Here is a 19,949-nt window from a genome sequence, read left to right as displayed (position 1 = left end):
AAGACCTGTAAGTCCGCAAGTTTCTCATTAATAAAAAAAAAGACAGTATACGGTGATTTTATTAGCCCTTGTAAAGGGATAGCTGGACTTTACAAATAGCACGTGGACTGCCGTTGAGTCCAAAATGGTGATTAAACGCGTTTTAAGATTAATTCACTAATCAATGCACACTAGGTACCACATTTGTTCACTGTATAATAAGCTATCGATGTTACACTTTAAGCAATATTAACGAGCAAAAACTAAAGGAATAAATCACGAGCCAAAGTCACTGCTGCAGTGTTGACGCACTGTCAGTTTCTGAAACATCTCGTTGCTGAATTACTGCCGCGATTAGAACATTCAATCTCGGCCTGATACGAACTTTAAGATACGTCAAATATTAGGTCTAGTTGTCAGTGTCATGAGTACGTTTCTTCAAACAAAAACGTCACTTTTGACACTGACATATCCAATCCATATCGTATCTAGATCTAATATTTGACGTATCTTAATGTTTGAATCGAGCCGACAGTCACTCATTTTATCAAGGAAATTGACAGAGACCACGCTGCACTAATAACGCTGTTGCAGTCATCATTCGAATGTTACCTTAAAAGAGCTTTATGCATGAACTACCAATACGTGCCACTTGGCAGTTGGCTCCTATATTGAAGTCAAGCTTTTGGCATGTGTTGTTACTTATCAAATTAGTTCAATATGTAGGTTACTTATACGTTAGGACCATTTTGGCATCTTGTTAATCGTATCAAGCACATGCTGTAAAGCCATAAACATATGTAGCTACCTACCTATGTATTTTTGTATGGGTCTGTCAAAGATCTATCTGTAGGCAGAGAAACAAAGGCTTATTAGAATAGTCGAATTATCTTAAAATATTTTCCTTAAGTGAAGAGTAACTGCTAAAATTAAATATCAAATGATATTTTGTACTTAAGTTTCAAAAGACTCTTTCACTCAAGTCGAGGATTGAACCCACGACCTCTCGTTTCAGACGTACGGCTTCTGTACGACTTACCGATTGGCCACCAACGCTCGCTAGTTAGTCATACTATCAACCAGAGGTAAAAGTTCTCATTTCTGTTTTTTGTTGACCAATTATGTGCAAGGATATGTTTAATATTCGAACGACGTAATGGCGTGGCGTGATCAACTGAATTGCTCCATCCAAGGACTCATGTTCTTATCGCTTACCGACGATCCAATGTATGACCTGTGAATATGTGCTGTTGATGTATCCCCAAGTAAATGTCACTAATGGTACGGTTACAGTATTTGGTGCCCGGAAAACGGAAACATGGTCGCCCTAAATTTACTTGGCGCCGTTCCGTGGAGTATATTAGGGATGGGGTAGGAAGAGGTTATCCAAGCTGCCCAGGACCGGAGTCAGTGGAAGAAAATAGGGCCCTACACCCCAGTAGGGCGTAACAGGATAGAGAGAAGGAAGAAGATAGTATTTGGTGCAATGGACCTAACTTCGGCTAACTGGGAAATTCAACGGCACATTCGCACAAAGATATGTGGAGAGATAACCCACAATGACGTCATACTCATATTGTTATGTCTGAGGCAGGCTATCCTGCCCTTGGCAAGCTATAGGAATAACAACCGTGCTCAACAGCACATTAGGGACAAAAGTACATCCTACGCTCATAAGACATTTAGAAGATTGATATTGGGTACTAAATCTGGGATATCTGGGTTTCTAGATTCCTAATTTACGAATAATATTGCCAGTATTTACCAATTCAAATTCAATCTGGAATCTTTTTCATCGTTATTTTTCTTTTAATTCGTCATTTCCTTTTGATTTTATCTTTCTTTGTCTTGTAATTTTGTAATGGAAATCAGGCCTTATTACTTATTTAAAAGTTCAGATCATATTAACATTAGCCCTGGGATGCATTTATTATAAGGGAACCCTATTAAATACTTTTAATGCTAGACAAATTGGTAAAGCCACGCCATTAAAGTGAAATCAGGTGTTTGTAAAGTTTTAAAAGCGTCGTCTGAACCGAATTATGCAAACTGCACCTTATAATATAGATACATTGATACCAAAAATATGTTGCCTACGATGAAAACTGCTATTAGCATATATAATGTATATACAGCTATATGCTTTTAAATAATTGCACTTTATATAAGTTTATGTTGGCAACTTAACTTTTAGCTGGCCGGTGGTATAGTTTGGTGTTAGTTTCACAGTAACATGCCGTGAGGTGTGTGAAACAACATATGTGTCAAAATCTTGTACAACGTGACAGCTACAGCAGTTACATGAAAACACCGTCGTCTACTGTACACGAGAGTCCCAGGATTGTTAAACCTTGATTTTTTTCTATCCCAGGTACTAAAATGACAATTCGATTGTCGAAATTTGTCCAAAGACAATATTTTAGTACAAAAGCGCAGTAAACTGGCTAACCGTACTGTCGGTTTGCGCATCTTCCTTGTTGGCTAACCTTACTTAATGCAGCGCGTGACATTGTATTTGGATGCTCAGAAATCGAGTGCAGCCGATATTTCCAGAACTTTGAGAGGCACCCTCCTGAATCCGTAAACTCAGGATGAAGTAATTATAAGCCATCTTTCAGAGAAGGCACAGGTAAATAATACATAAGCCGTCATAAATCAGAAGAGCGGGTAATGGAGGTTAACAGGACGAAACGACGCGTTTAATCCAATCTGCCACGAGCCATTTGCAGCTGGCTTAATCGGAGCCTACATTATCGGTGCAGAATACCTACATTTTTATTCACGAAAAAGGTTTTGGCCACGATTAATTTAACGATTCTGTAACACTAAACAAGTAGAAAGTACATGTAAACTCCTACTCCAAAACGAGCGATTTTGCGCTGTTATCTAATTGTTGTCACGAACGTAACCAGACCGTTGGCGTTGGTCCATATCGTTGGGGTATTCTCCTGCTGCATCTTCCAGTTCCACTCCACTCAAGAACCTTTCTGCCCCAGCCGCTATCAGTAATCCGGATGAAATAACAAGAGTAGTCCAATTAACCAAATTTAATGGAATATTAAAATTAATGAGCTCGAGGCCTATCGGAAGCATAAAATTTAATTTACTACTGCATTATCTTCCTGTTATCACACCATAATGTTCCAATACTTCCAATTAAGAGATTATCAAAAAAATACAGTGGCCTTCTTTATTAAAAATGTTAAATTAATGCAAAGTGCGTTTAAATAGGTTAGTGTTCAGAATTATATGAAAGCAAAATGATAGCAGCTTAGACAATTCTTCAGAAAAATTATAACTCTTAGGAAAATATTTTTAATTCATAAACTTACACATGAAACACTTGGTTGATGATTTTATCTTCTACGTAATGGTTAGAAGTATATTTCTTTATAAAGTAGTCTCTCTCTTATATCAAGTTAAGATACTGGCGGTACGTAGTTTGGGCAATACACTTTAGTATATGACAAGAATTTGGCGGGACCTTATCTCTGACCACGACCCGACTGTTTGCCAAAAGCTGTGTGATAGAATAAAGACAGTCAATCTCTGAGCAGAGTTGCGGTCTTTATCATTGCTGTATATTAGGAGAAGGAGCAACGTCCGCAAGGAGTAACCAATCTTTTTTATTGCAGCCCTCTTACTTTTTGTAGGTACCAAGCAAAACAAAACTATCGCACCTCTCTTCCTGACTCGCTAGTGGGGCGCGCCCACATGTCGAAAACGACTTTGTAGATATCAGTGTTGGGCAAAAAGTAGTTGGATTACACATTAAGGATTATGATTACAAAATGTAGTTATAAATACAAATTACAATTACAAGGAAAAAGTATTTGAGCCTTTGATTGACTATTACTAACTACACTTTGTAGTTAGTATTCGTAGATAGCTTTGTAATTACTTTTACTCAAAAAATATTTTCGATGAACGAGTTGTAAGTTGATCTTCACATATCAAGTTTGACTTTTCATATAAAAGAAGGAATATTAGTTTTACATGATTTTGTATAAGGGACTTATTAAAATATATGAATATTTTAATGCAATAACGAGTTTTTGTCAGATAGTCAGTTCCATGAAGCGGCACTCGAGCATTTTTTATTTATTTTCATGGCATGAGGTTGAATAAATGAATGAGAAAAATTATACAAAAAAAAATGATCCTCCTAAGGACCACGGATCTACCCATAGGACTATGGATCAATGCAATTTAAACTTTTTACATTTGGAACAGAGTTGCATTTCTTTTGTTTCATTTCATTTTAAAACAAAAGAAGCTCAACCTTATTCCCTACACTATTGCATTCCAATAACAAGCAATTTTTTTGTATGGTAGGACGCAGGTGGATACTACTAAAAAACTAAATATGCTCATCTTTGCCTATCAAGAAGTACTTAATTGAGTAATTTTGATTATAAATTAATGTAATTTCGATTACAAATTACAAAGTAATCTCAATTGCAAGTAGTTGTACAGTCAGCATCAAAAGTAGCGGATGAAACAACGTGCCAAAAGTATCTGATATTCCGGATAACTTTTCCAAATATAGATAAATTTCTAAAATTCGTGCTCAAAAGTATCTTTTACAGTCTTAGTTGTTCTATATTAAAGACATCACTTTTTGTTAAGCTGTTACAGAATGGTAAATACTTATGAAACGTTATTTGATCCGCTACTTTTGATGCTGACTGTACCTACATAAAATCAATTACAAATAATTCAACTACCTGTAATCCAATTTGTAGTTAAAATTACACAAGTAATTGATTACGCCCAACACTGGTAGATATAGATAGATAGTGTCACCTAGCAATAACGATCTCAGTATTTTGTATACCTAAGTATCAATATTATTTTGACTTCCGAATAATTCAGAATTATGAGTAACGTGTAAACGTTTCACTTACTCACATGTCCTCCTGGGACATAATATAGACTACAAAAAAGGGGCAATAGGGTCTAATAATTAAACTAAAATAGAAGGTACAGTCGGCATCAATAGTAGCGGATCAAACAACGCGCCAAAAGTATCTGATATTCGGGATAACTTTTCTAAATATATAAATCTCTAAAATTCACCTTCAAAAGTATATCTTTTACAGTCCTAATTGTTCTACATATGTATAGAATCATCGTTTTTTAGGGTTCCGTAGCCAAATGGCAAAAAACGGAACCCTTATAGATTCGTCATGTCCGTCTGTCTGTCCGATTCTGTCACAGCCACTTTTTTCCGAAACTATAAGAGCTGTACTGTTCAAACTTGGTAAGTAGATGTATTCTATGAACCGCATTAGGATGTTTACACAAAAATAGAAAAAAAACAATAAATTTTGGGGGTTCCCCATACTTAGAACTGAAACTCAAAAAATCTTTTTTCATCAAACCCATACGTGTGGGGTATCTATGGATAGGTCTTCAAAAATGATATTGAGGTTTCTAATATCATTTTTTTCTAAAATGAATAGTTTGCGCGAGAGACACTTCCAAAGTGGTAAAATGTGTGTCCCCCCCCCCCCGTAACTTCTAAAATAACAGAATGAAAAATCTAAAAAAAATATATGATATACATTGCCATGTAAACTTCCACCGAAAATTGGTTTGAACGAGATCTAGTAAGTAGTTTTTTTTTAATACGTTATGAAATTAAAAAAAAAAAATTTTTTCATCATACCCATACGTGTGGGGTATCTATGGATAGGTCTTCAAAAATGATATTAATGTTTTTAATATCATTTTTTTCTAAACTGAATAGTTTGCGCGAGAGAACCTTCCAAAGTGAAAAAAAGTGTGTCCCCCCCCCCCCGTAACTTCTAAAATAACAGAATGAAAAATCTAAAAAAAATATATGATATACATTGCCATGTAAACTTCCACCGAAAATTGGTTTGAACGAGATCTAGTAAGTAGTTTTTTTTTAATACGTCATGAAATTAAAAAAAAAAATTTTTTTTCATCATACCCATACGTGTGGGGTATCTATGGATAGGTCTTCAAAAATGATATTAATGTTTCTAATATCATTTTTTTCTAAACTGAATAGTTTGTGCGAGAGAACCTTCCAAAGTGAAAAAAAGTGTGTCCCCCCCCCTGTAACTTCTAAAATAACAGAATGAAAAATCTAAAAAAAATATATGATATACATTACCATGCAAACTTCCACCGAAAATTGTTTTGAACGAGATCTAGTGAGTAGTTTTTTTTTAATACGTCATAAAATTTAAAAAAAATTTTTTTCATCAAACATATACGTGTAAGGTATGTATGGATAGGTCTTCAAAAATGATAGTTAGGTTCCTAATATCATTTTTTTCTAAACTGAATAGTTTGCGCGAGAGACACTTCCAAAGTGGTAAAATGTGTGTCCAAAGTGGTAAAATGTTGAACAAGATCTAGTAAGAAGATTTTTTTTTAATACGTCTTAAATTGTACGGAACCCTTCATGCGCGAGTCCGACTCGCACTTGGCCGCTTTTGTTAAGCCGTTACAGAATAGTAGATACTTCTGAAGCGTTGTTTGATCCGCTACTTTTGATGCTGACTGTACAAGCGGCGGTTATCTCTTGCCTTATTTTATTTAGTTATCGAAATGTTCTGCGGTTAGTAACAAGACTTTTAAAACACAGTCTTTCTTGTTTATTTGTCTTTATCAAAAGGATATTTGTATAGCTAACTTTATATCCCAAAGAGAAATTGATTTGTTCAATGTTCATATATTGAAATCCAATTTGCTATAGTTCTAGATCCTAGGATCCAGCTTAGCGAATAATACGTTTGCAAACAGATGTGAACTAAAACTACTTTTACTAACATATTGAACTATTTTGTATGATCTTCTTTGTTTATTGACGGCTGAACTTAGACGTAAACGATTGCGTTATCTTTACACCTATCAATTGTTAAATAAATAATGTAGCCTATTGCCACCAGGCAAATGTCATATTAGACCGATGCAAATCGGATCAGGGGGCTAATCGGCCCAAACTAAAAATAAATGTTCATATTTAAAATATTGCTTATGACTGGCGTCGCAGGCTAATAGCAGACATGTACAGCGCTATTTTAGTGCACTTAAATTAATAAAAAAATTCAAATATCAAGGGATTTTTCATCATAATCCGATTCACCCTGTGATCCTATTCGCCTAGGTCTACCTAAAAACTCAACGCTGATTTTCCACGTATTCCACTGGTATACTATTTTATGCTTTTTCGCTAACCATCAGACTGATTTTGATTCAATTTGCCCGCCATCAGTTAATTCTATTTGGGCCTACTCACCCCGCCCGCTCGTGGACGTATGTCCAATACAATCCCATGCCGCTTACATTTTTATTGGTTTGAGGAGCTGCCCGTCTGCACAAAACTATCAGAGAGCTGCGGATAATGGACGGTATGTTAAATAAATACAACACTTTTAGTTCAGAGAGCTGTTATTCCTATAGCGGGCTAAGTTAATCAATCGAGCGACCCAGTATAATATCGCTCTCCAAAGATATAAATAAATAAATATTATAGGGACATTGTTACACATATTGACTAAGACCCACGTAAGCCAAGAAAGATGCATAGCTTTTTTCTGGAGGTCGGTACCTAATGGATTATTAACTAAATTAAAGAGATTAGAACACCGCCGCCGTTTGATTATCGACTATAAAGAATGTGCACTGGAACTGCACTACTTAATGGTATCATCACGTGTCATCACCATTGATGATAGGACGGTGGCCATGGCGATAAATAAATAAATACATCGAAATACCAAGAAATGCTGATCGGTACATTCTATTATAGCTTTAGCGCACTTCTCTGAAAATATCGATACGGACAAAGTGCCAGAAATATGTATACACTACCCTAATATATGGGCCATAAAATCGTGTATACATATTTTTGGCACTTCGATCATGTCGATGTTTTCAGACGTGACTGTACGTAAGTAACACGTACACGTAGCCACGTAATACGCAGAGAGCCGCCATACATACCTATCCAATGTTTACAGGTCAGTTTGCAATAAGTTGGTAAAGTAGACAACTTTGTGGCAATGTCGGTGCAGTAATGTTAATTGGATCCATGAAAATGATAGTAATATGAAATTTAATTGATTTTAACTAGATTTTTTTTTAGCAATTTCTTTGATTTTTCAGAGTTTAACGAGGATGCAGAGTGCTAGGGTCGGTAACGCGCATGTAGCCTCTGGAGTTGTAGGTGTACAAAGGCTACGGAGACTGCTTACTATCAGGCGGGCCGTATGCTTGTTTGCCACCGATGTAGTATATAAAAAAAACAACTACAACGCACTTTAATTAGTACAAAATTTACAATGGTTCATAAATGACACTTTACGCTGGTTTGCTGGATAACTCAATTCGTCAGTGCTCGCAAACGCAACGTGAATACACTCTCCCTGAAGCGGAGGTAACTGTGTAACCAGGAGAAATATTTGGCACGTGCTAATGGAATATTTCTCCTGTGTAGTCGCCGTTTTAAATGTTTTGCTGGAATTTCCATAAAGGTTAAAGATAAGATATGTTAAAGATAGTTTATTATTCAAGTAGGCATATTACAATGCGCTTATGAACGTCAAATAAAGCTACACCAGCTCTAACCCTACACCTCTGACCCGAGAAGATTTAAATCCCAGGATCAATTGCAGGAGGGTACCTATCCCAATATGGACCGGCAAGAAACTCGGCGGGACACATCTTTTCAAAACATTACATCTTATAATTAACATGCATTAAATAAGAAAAATAAAATACAATTTAGATTACTATAGAAATCATGATGGTTTAAAAGTATATAAATTTTAACCTTACTTGAAAATCGCATCCGTGTTGAAGCTTCACCTTTTTTTGGAAACGGTAAAATGTAAACTGTCTGGGGCCATAAACTCTAATCATTTGAAAACTCAGTGATCAAAATCGGCTGAGTAGAGTCGATGCTACTTTTTCACTTCAAGTGTCCCATTTGTTTGAAATTCTCCAATCGGTACGGTAAACATTGCCATTTGTTTATGTGTGCAACGTATCTCTGCCCGGTAAAGGATTTGAACTACCGTGTACCTCACTCCGGGTTGGAGAGCCTCTCGTCACTCAATCACGGTAATTAATGGCGTTGCCTGCCACAGACGATTTTCGTCGTTTATTTTATCAAGCGCTTCATTAAATTTTAAAGTACTTACCATGCCAGAATGTTTGATAAATAAATCACAAAATGGAAAAGTAAAACAATTCAAAATACCAATACTGACTATGACTATTATGAGCGAAGTGCATAGTGGAAGCGATGATAAGCTCAATCGATTGTAGCAATTTTCTAAACTTACGCAACGCAGTCACGTGAGTTCACTAAAGTTCTTCTAGTTGACTTAGTAGTTCTAGTCGGTAGCTGGGTAGTGAGCCTGCTGATTAGGGCATTTATTCGTGTGGTGAGCAAAGGTATATTTTGTTCCTAAGTCATGGGTGTTTTCTATGTATTTATGTATATATATCGTTATCTAAGTACCCACAACACAAGCCTTATTGAGCTTAGTGTGGGACTTAGTCAATTTGAATGACATTAAATCCGCCTTTTGTACGGTAAGATTTTTTTCTTTTATGCAATAAAGATTAAATAAATAAATTTGTGTAATAATGTACTATAATATACGTATTTATTCATTTTTGTATACACCGTGTTTTTATTGAATTCCGTTAACTCCGGGGTATGTGTAAGTACGTTTAAGGAAACTAAATGGCATAGTTAATGTTAAAAAAAAAACTTTTTTATAAATTTTCATTTTATTTTATTTTATGAAAAGTAATTAAATGTTGTATATAGCATTGTTGTAACACGGGCATTACATTTAATTCAACCAAACAATTGAAAACTGTCACATATCAATGACATTCCGAAAATCAATCGTCCGAGATAATACTTAAGTTCAGTAGCAAAATACTAAACATTAATCAATATGTAAACAGGCCCTAAGTTAAGTGTATTGTATACGCTCGTAAGGGCCTTACAAGATAAAAATAAATTATTGTTGATCTCTGAAATCAAAAAAATACGGTGTATATTTGTCAATTTAATTTATTTCTTTATTTCAGGCCAATTTGCCCATAGATTGTTAGTTATATACAGACTATTGTATACTAGTGTTAGTACATCTTAACCTAGGTCTCACGGCTTCATTTGGGGTCTAGGTACACAGGACGATGAGCTGACGCCCAGTGACAAAAAAAATGGACAGTCCCATCTCTCCGCTATATCTACCAGCAAGCTGTTGGTGCTACCCCGCAAGCGATGCATTTGAGAGGCGATTCTTTTTCTCATAATTGCATGAAAATCGTACATTCGTGCTTGCGCAAACATGCCTGAGGCACTGCAAAAGCGTGGTAGCCCCAACAGCATCCTGAAGCCGTTATTGAACTGGACACGCAGAGCACTGTAAGCGCGCTTCGTATAATTGATCCACAGGCTGCACGTGTAGAATGATTGGCAATACGACATAAATAATGTTTTCTTGACCTCCACTGTACAACGCGCAAACCTGCGAATCAACATATTAGCTCTTACTGCCAGTGCCCTGCGTTCCCTTTCAATATCCGCATCGTCCTTTAGGGTCTCTGTAATGACATGTCCCAGGTATTTAAAACTGGACACTCTGTTTAAGGTAACACCTCCGAGTGTCACCGGCTCAACTATTGGTAGGGTCTTATTACCAGCTGGAAAGATGAGTATCTCACTTTTTTTAATATTATAGATGAGCCCGTGAGACTCCGCATACTTGTCACACACCTTTAACAATTTATTCATAGCGCTGATCGACGGGCTCAACAGCACCATGTCGTCGGCGTAACTTATGTTGTTTACCATTTTGCCACCGATCGAACAGCCAACCATGGTGCTGCTGAGCTCGACGATCAGCTGCCATTAAGCTAGTAACATCCTTGATTAACATATATTGTTACCGCTGCTGCTGTCGCCACACACACGACATGTTTCTAACCTCTACTAAGGAGTCCTTTCTCAAACTACGTAATCGCGCTCAAGAGATTTAGGTAACAAAACGGAGAAGCCTTTGCAAATGAAGGTGATGTAATTTGTTGCCGTCTTTTCTGTTTTAGTAACATCACTTATCAAGATTTGGGCGACGCACAATTTGGAAGCAAGTCCTAGCCCTAGCCACATTCCTATTGTTCATTGGCAGATTAGGCAGTTGTAACTTCACCAGTTTAGTAAACAAAACATTGGGGTACTTAAAGTACTCGTAGGAGGAAAGAGTATAAACAATCACGTGCTGGTAATCACTTCCATCTTTTTTGTTCTTGCCAAAACTACATGTATGCCTAGTTTTATGGGCTCATTCTTTTCGTATTTGTTAGGACTGGGATCCGTACTATAAATTCTTCTTTCTTCACTTCAGTCTTATTTATTTGCGTTAGTTTGCTTTTGAGGTGTGGGCGTAAGCTTGCTTAGATCGACAGTCTGGATTGTAAATAAATAGGTACCTACACTTTTCCCTCGGAACAGGCTTTCCTTAGGGCTTGCATTCACCATGAGCTAGGTAGCGAAACGGTTCGAATTTAAGCAAAGCTCCTATGTTGCTCTGTTATGTTGATTGGTTGCTTAACTTATTGCCAAATACTTAGCAATATAATTGACAGCTAAAATGCAATCAGGTAATGTTGATATACTATATAAACTTAATTTTAACTCTCAATGAAAAAAAATAAGACAAGGTCGACATTTAGAAAATGTGATTTTCAAAAAATAAATCGTATTCATCTTCTTTTTATAAAAAATCAAATATTAGGTTATAAATATATATGTTTATCTTTTTTTGATTCATTATCATAATATCTTTATTGCGTTGATGTTGGTACAACATGGTTTATGTGTTTTAGTTTTTTATATCATATTTTGAATTAGGAAATCTGCTGCTGGATACCTTGTACTTGGATGGGCGCGGTAATTTGACGAGATGATATCCAATGTGCGCACTGTATTCGCAAGACTTACTGATTTATATAAATTAACAGAACTTAAGTTTGTATCCAATGTGCGACCGGTTTTATGTGATGCATTTCTTTGAAAGTTCCTTCCTTTGATATTTTCTTTTATTTAATTCTTTGATGGTTCTAGTTCTATCTGCTACCCACGCACTCTTAAGGAAAACGCTCACTTGTCTTGTTGACGCTCGATGACATATTCATACATACTTGGGTATTTTTATGATTATTGTAGGTAGGCACCTAAGTAGGTGCATTGTATTGTTTTCGCGGGAATAAAATCGACTGGATTACCGAATTTATTTGGAATTCATCGTCTGAAATAGATTTTTAGCTGTTCTCTTACTGAGTTCACAGAGGTCACTTACAAACAATTATGTAATCCATAATTTATAGATATTATTAATTATTTTAATTTTCATTGCTAATTATATTAATTACTGCTATATTTTTTTATTGTGAGAAATTATTATACAATTACTATGGAATTAATTTTGTGTGTTAAATTGTTTATAGAAAGTTTTTTAACGACTAGTATGTTAGCGCTTTGGTACACTACTTCAATGCTTATGTATGCTGAAAAAAAAGAAAAAAAAGAAGTTTTCACTAAGACTTTGATGCATCAAAGAGTTTTATTTACTGAGTCTACCACGAAACGCGAAATTTCGTTATTTGCGTTTCTATCGCTGGAATATGCAAGAGTAATAGAGACCTAGATAACGAAATTTCAATTTCCTTGTGTTTGTACTAGTAGCGCCCTCTACGCCGTGTTTTGCATAATATTCCCTATTGATTATTGCGATACTCAAATGAACTTTAGTTATTAGTCGTTTTTATTCATGTTAGGTCAGTCAGTCGTCATGCAAAGTTAACTACTGTATCGTAATCATCATCTCACTTCAGCGCAAGCGTATGGCTTATAGCTTTTTGATGCCACCACGCTTAAGCCAATAGGCAATAATAGCCTGTGACTATATTAAAAAGCAGCTGTCACTGTTATCTTATTATCTTGTTAGTCGCCTTATAGTTTAACCAAGATAGGTAGAACTATGCTATTGACATAGCTCAGAGAATTGCTAAAATTAACTGACAATGGACGGGACACATTGCTCGTAGAATCGATGGTCGCTGGGGCAAAAAGGTCTTGTGACCACAAACTGGAAAAGGCCATCAACAAGATGGTCCGACGATCTGGTTAAGAAGGCAGGGAGCCATGAATGAGGGCAGCGGACTATCGTTCGTTGTGGACACGGAAAACAAAATTGTGGAGATCCCTGGGGGAGGAAGATGATGAAGTAGCCAATAGGGTCATTAAATTGAAGCCACGCTTGACGTTCGCCTACAGGAACTAAAGCCGCACCGATTTATTAATGCTCCTACGCGACAATCTCGACAAAACATCAGCAACTTAGTTTCCTGTCTCATCCTGTACTCGCTACGCAGCGGATTACCTAGGAGCTGAATTCGTAAGTGTGCCTTAACCTTTTTCAGACGTCATTGGGATTCAATTACATCTGAATAGCAAAATTAATTAAATAACTGAGATATCTAAGTTACGCCCACTAAAATAGAACTAGCGGTCGTAAGTTTTCTTATAATAAATACAAAAGGAAACATTGTGCTCATTTTATTCATGCAAATGATATTGATTATGTGGTTATTCATCATAGACCAATGATTTGTTTAGTTACATTAGATTTATAATAACAGTAGGTCGGTATCGTGGCTGTTTGTTTATATATATATATATATATACTACGTCGGTGGCAAACAAGCATACGGCCCGCCTGATGGTAAGCTGTCTCTATAGCCTATGTACGCCTGCGCCGTATCATAATCAAAAAGCACTACGTCTTTTAAACAAACAGTTTTCTGAAACTACTGCACCTTAAGCTTAAAATTATTTTGTTAAATTTTTAAAAAGAATTATATTTTTTGGATCAGCGTCGGAATAGTAGTTACTAATGCACGATCCTACCCACGTCTGCGCGACAGAATTAATTAATTTCAAATCTTTAGAAGTTATTTTGCGTCTAAACGAGTTACGTATTTATTAATAAAAGAAAAACAGACAAAAAGAAGAGCAAAATATATAATTCGTGTACCTATAAATACAACCGTACCCCTAGTGTAAATAAATTCGATTTTGAAACGTGACGTACGCGTTTGCGTTTAGTCTAATTTTGTATTGGATTTAGAAAGAGCGCGCCAAGCGGGACGTTTTGGAAACTCAAAATCCTATACAAAATGAGACTTAACGCAAACGCGTTCGTCACGTTATGATGTCGATAAAATTTACACTAGGGGTACTGGTCTATTATTTACCTATTTCTGGTAAAGGAAATAGGTGCCTATAGATTGAAATAACAATTTCTCGATTAAGTTTATTACCTATGGATCGTAAAGTTTAATGCCTCTTCTGTATCCAGGTTATTACTTTGTTCTCGTTTTATAAGTGTTAGTGGTCATTATTATACGCGTGCATAATAGTTTCCGCCCATTTCGATTGTATTCGATTGATATAATGAAAGTATGAAAATGTTTTTCTCCTAATACTTCCTATTAATATATTATTGTTCTAGGTATCTATGTGTAACTGTTGATAGAATTATCTTTCTATATATCAATATAAATATTGGAAGAGTCTTATATCAGGAACAATTTTTGAAACGGATGAATACTTACCTTAAAAAATACTCATTTCCAATCACACCAATATTTAAAATTGTATACTACACATTTTCATTTGATGCAGTACCTAATGGATCCTAGGAGTTACAGCAAACAGCGAAAATCTAAATTTTACCAACGCCAACGCTATTATTCATCCGAGTTGATAACGAAATTTCAGTTGACAATATCGTATATACCAAAGTTATTAAATACACAATATTACAATACTTTTCTTGGTTACTTTTTAGATTTTGCGTACATGCGAGTACAACCGTGTGATGTGGCGTAGGATTACTAGGATAGCTGGCCCCAAATATACTGTGACAATAGCCAGGAAAACGAAGAAGACATTTTGCGTACAGTCGTTTTTTAAATTGTATTAATGGTTTTTAGGATTCCGTAGTCACGCCATGTCCGTCTTTCTGTGTGTCTGTCCGTGGCTTTGCTCCGTGACCGTTAGTGCTAGAAAGCTGCAATTTGGCATGAATATATAATCATTCCGAAAAAGTGGTAAAATAAAAACTACAAAAGCATATTTTTTTGGGGTACCTCCCCTACATGTAAAGTGAGAATGACCACATGACCAATGAAGTCCACATTTTCGAAAACAATCGCTTCGAAAGTAAAAAAATAGGCGTGACACCCTTCTAACTTTTGAACCAAAGTTCGAAAAAAAAAATGGAAATATCGTGAAAGTAAAGCTTAATAAAGACTTTCAATGAAAACTATAGCGATCATAACATGATCGGTTGACCCGTTTTGGATTTATCGCAAAAAGTCTACAACTATACGTACGTACGCTGCAAAGGTACTTCATTTTGCTTATAATGTACTTGAACATGATACTTGCTAATAGATTCCGTTCAGTCAACTGTTACTACTGCAATAGAAAGATAACTACGGAACCCTACACTGAGAATGGCCTGACATGCTCTTGGCCGCTTTTTTTTTGTATCTAAATGTATGTAGGTAGGCACTTAAGCCTTATTAATATTATTCTTGTGAAATAAGAAAAATCAAAACCTAAAAGCTACATAGCTTAGAATTGAACAAATTAACATAAGCCGACGCTGAGTGAGCTTTGCTAGAAGCAATCGCTAAGAAAGCCGAGCTGAAAAAGGAGATTATATTATTAACTTCTGTAATTGAAAAGTCTTAAGTTAATTCTGTAGATATTAATTGTGCCTTATTAGCTTTTCATAAAGTCTGTAGACAAAATACCAAATCAAATTAAAATAGCATAAATATGAACATTAGTTACTATAAATAGGGCTTATGCTTTCTATATGCTAAATTTTGAATTAAGTCAGCTCAGCCTTGACATTTTACAGAATGACAGATAGAATAAGATACTTTCGCATGTAAAATCTTTCAGCTTTTCAGCACAGCTGCGCAAATGATCGAACCAAAAGCGCAAAAAGCTTTTATGTATAGTGAAATTAATATAGGCACGTGAAGGCACTTCAGTTTTATTACTTATATATTTAGGTACCGAATGAGCGAGAAAGACGGCCAACGAATACGTACCTATTATTTTAATGGATAGTTATTCGTATTGTCAGTTCATCAACTGAATACCTACCTTATTTGGTCTCACTATATGTGACTATGTTTGCCATGTTAATGTGTGTTTAGTTTTGGAATTCAATATTGCAGAAAGTTTCTCGATTAAATCAGTAAAGCGTCATTCGATATTGCCCGACTAGTTTCAATAAAAATACTTTCATAAGAAATCGGATCTGGAGCCCCGACACGTACTAATATTTGCCTTTTTATTGAAGAAAATTCACTATCTCGATATAAATTGCCGATGGATTTGACATGAAATTTTCAATATTTTATTATAATCCCGTCTCGACATGTCGGCCGTTACTTGTTTCTGTCCTTTTTCAATTTTTCTGAATAATTCAACGGACGGGGGACTTTTTCGATTTTATTGCGAAAATGTCCTGTCTCGTTAGTCCTACTAGACTGACGTCTCTCACGAACCACAATGATACTCAAATCATAATTGACAGTACATCATTTATTAGTCTTTTCATGATAAATCATATTTTGCGTGACACCTATATATATTATAATTTACAGTACATATGGTGCTACTTTAACGCCCTAGTGCGGTAACTAGCACTATACGTGCGTATGTCGAAAATTTAATGGGCCATATGTGCGGTAAAACGTTGTACAACACACGTGCGAAAAGGTAATTTGCAACTCGTGTCGGTTTAAAACACTCCCTTCGGTCGTGTTTTAATTTATCACCACTCGTTACCAATTTTTTGCTTTTCGCACTTGTATCGTAATGTACTATTACAGTACATATGGTGCTACTTTACCGCACTAGCGCGAAAATTTGCATATTACGTTACTGTGTCGAACATTTAAAGGGCCATATGTACTGTAAAACGTTGTACGATACATGTGCGAATAGGTAATTCGCAACTCGTGTCGATTTAAAACACTCCCTTCGGTCGTGTTTTAATTTATCGCCACTCGTTACGAATTTCCTATTTTTCGCACTTGTATCGTAATGTACTAATGGTTATCAACTGTCAACTTCGAGGTTTCTGTTACCACAAAGAATTCGTAGACATAAAAGACCTGAACTTAAAATGATTAAGTGTTAAATACGCATTTAACGCTGTTGCATAATTTATTAAAACGATATTTAAATTTGTAGCGACAATGGAAATCAGCCACCACATTATTTATTACTTTGAAACGGCGGACACCGTAAATCCCAACAAAATTTAATACATTATGTACATTTTAAATATGACGTAGGTGTAGGTATATGCATGTGAAAGTTGCTTTTAGTCAAATTGGCAAAAGCCATTGGTCATCCAAATTTGTTTGCATCCAAAATTAACATTGTGTGCATTGAACCGAACATTTCCATTGCGATTAGGTTCGTATCTACTATTATCTAGTTGAACCCCTTCCTAAATGGATCTACCAAATTCCGGGCGAAAGCTTAGGATTCCAAAGTTTGCGTCACAAATTGTGGGTTTGATGAACTGTACGAGGACAACTCAAATCCCTGCAGTTTGTTTTTACTCCGGATCTAAGGGGTTATTATAGGTATTCCCTTAATACTCAATTATTATTCCCTTTACTTGGGATTTTATTGTGAGTTTTTTTAGCTAGGTATATATAGTTTTCCCTTCATTCCATCATTCGGAGTGAAGCCAAGAAGACAATCGTTAACCGTAAAACAGTATTCAAGTAAATGATGTATCGGAATAACAGATACGAACGAAAAGTCGCGTGGTCATTTCCATACATTGTTTACTTATCGATTGGCTTTTCGATTATCAATGATGGTCATCTCTTTTAGTTATAAACTAACTGTAAGGTAAAAGTACTAGTGCTCGACGCTGCACTAGTCACCGACATGGGCACTTTCTGTCATAGAAATATAGGTTAAATTTGAACAACGAAGATTTTTCTGTATTCGAACTTATCCTTGTCACTTTGATATAAAGTGCTCATGTCGAGTACTAGTGCAGCGTCGAGCACTAGTACTTCTACCTTACATAACTTACCTAGATATGCCTATTTTTTAATAAAAGGGTCTTCAGAAACAAACAGTTTGATTGTTCTGAGAATGAAAGAGGCCGCTTGACAGGGCTGCCACTAGTTTGAGATAGGTTCACGAGATTGTTGTTTGTTCTCCCTCGAAATTATCTGACAAGTAACGCGTTTTAATGTAGGTTGCATTAATTATTTTTTAGGTGCCAGGCACTTCATTGTATACTTTTTCTTTAACAATTTTGGTAAATCATTGTTTTACATCGTGCAACTCAGAATATAGCTAAACGGATTTCAGCTTTTTGTCTTTATTCACTGATCTATGAATCTGATCGACAGTGACGTCGAGTCTGCGTATAAGTTTGAGTGTTCACATGAACGATGTGAGTTGCACGCTTATCGGGCAGACGTAGCACTGATTACCGGCTTAGATGGATTGCTGTAAAGTCGGTTTTACACTGCAATGTAGGTGTTAATCTTGAATGTAATGTAATAATATTATTGTATAATTGATTAATATTTTATTTTATTTAGTTAAGTATATTTGCGTGCAACAATGTATTTTAATTGGTATGTGTATACCTAGTTTCAAATTTGTATGCCTGTCGGCGAAACATAGAGTTCACACATATATTCTGTACCTACCCTATGTTTACAAATAAATCATTTGAATTGAATTGAATTGAATGTAGGTAACTAATGAAATGAACCTCGTTTGTGTAAAAATCTTTGGTTGCTTTTCTGCAATGGACACGCATTTCAAAAATGCACAATGCACATATACATATATAAAAGTCGTTTGAATGTTTAGGGACTTATCGCATATAGATAGTAGGGTCTCGAGTAGATTACGACTTACGTTACTAGTAAAGAATACCTATTTATAGATTAAATTGGTATATTTTCAATAGGATGTTAGTTTTGAAAGTGCGTTTTAGCAAGTTGCAGATTTTCTCCACAACTCTCGTGTGCACGTAGCACGTGTTAAATGACTAGGTACAGGGGTTTAGCCATAGCGCCGTGTCTAGACGGTAAACATGGATGACAAGCGTTACATATATGACAGCTTCACTACGAAAACACGTGACTTTTTAAATGTAAGGCAACTTTTGGGGTGGCACAGGGTTTAAGAAATAACTTTCACCTAAAATATTGAATAGATAGGCACTAAAAACACTACGAATACTTATATCGACGCTCCATTTTTAGGGTTCCGTAGCCAAATGGCATAAAACGGAACCCTTATAGATTCGTCATGTCCGTCTGTCTGTCCGATTATGTCACAGCCACTTTTTTTGTTACGGGAATCCTCTCACGTATGATATGTGGATATAAAATCAGGGTAAAATAATAAATGAGAATCGATGTTCCATTCACAAATTGGAAAATAGCTCAGATTGTATTAACTCCTTGACCGCCACAGTCGGCCAAAGCCACCTTACCTTAATATATTCTTATAAAATTTACTATAGCATATTATACGCGGCAATCGCACACAGCCTATTATTTATAGGTGAATCCGTATGTGTGTATTATTAAATCGCTAATAAATAATCCTACCGCTAGTTCAAAATGATAGAATATTCTTGTTTGTTTATTTAGCCAGGCGATTGCCAAGTCATACTTAGTCATAAATTAATTTTAAACCCCGGCCAAGTGCGAGTCGGACCGGCGCACGAAGGGTTCCGTACCATTATCAAAAAATCACTTTTTTGTATGAGAGCCCCCTTAAATAGTTATTTTATTCTGTTTTAAGTATTTGTTGTTGTAGC

The sequence above is a fragment of the Cydia pomonella genome, chromosome 11 (assembly GCF_033807575.1).
Source record: "Cydia pomonella isolate Wapato2018A chromosome 11, ilCydPomo1, whole genome shotgun sequence".
NCBI classification, from domain to species: domain Eukaryota; kingdom Metazoa; phylum Arthropoda; class Insecta; order Lepidoptera; family Tortricidae; genus Cydia; species Cydia pomonella.
This window is presented reverse-complemented; position numbering follows the sequence as displayed.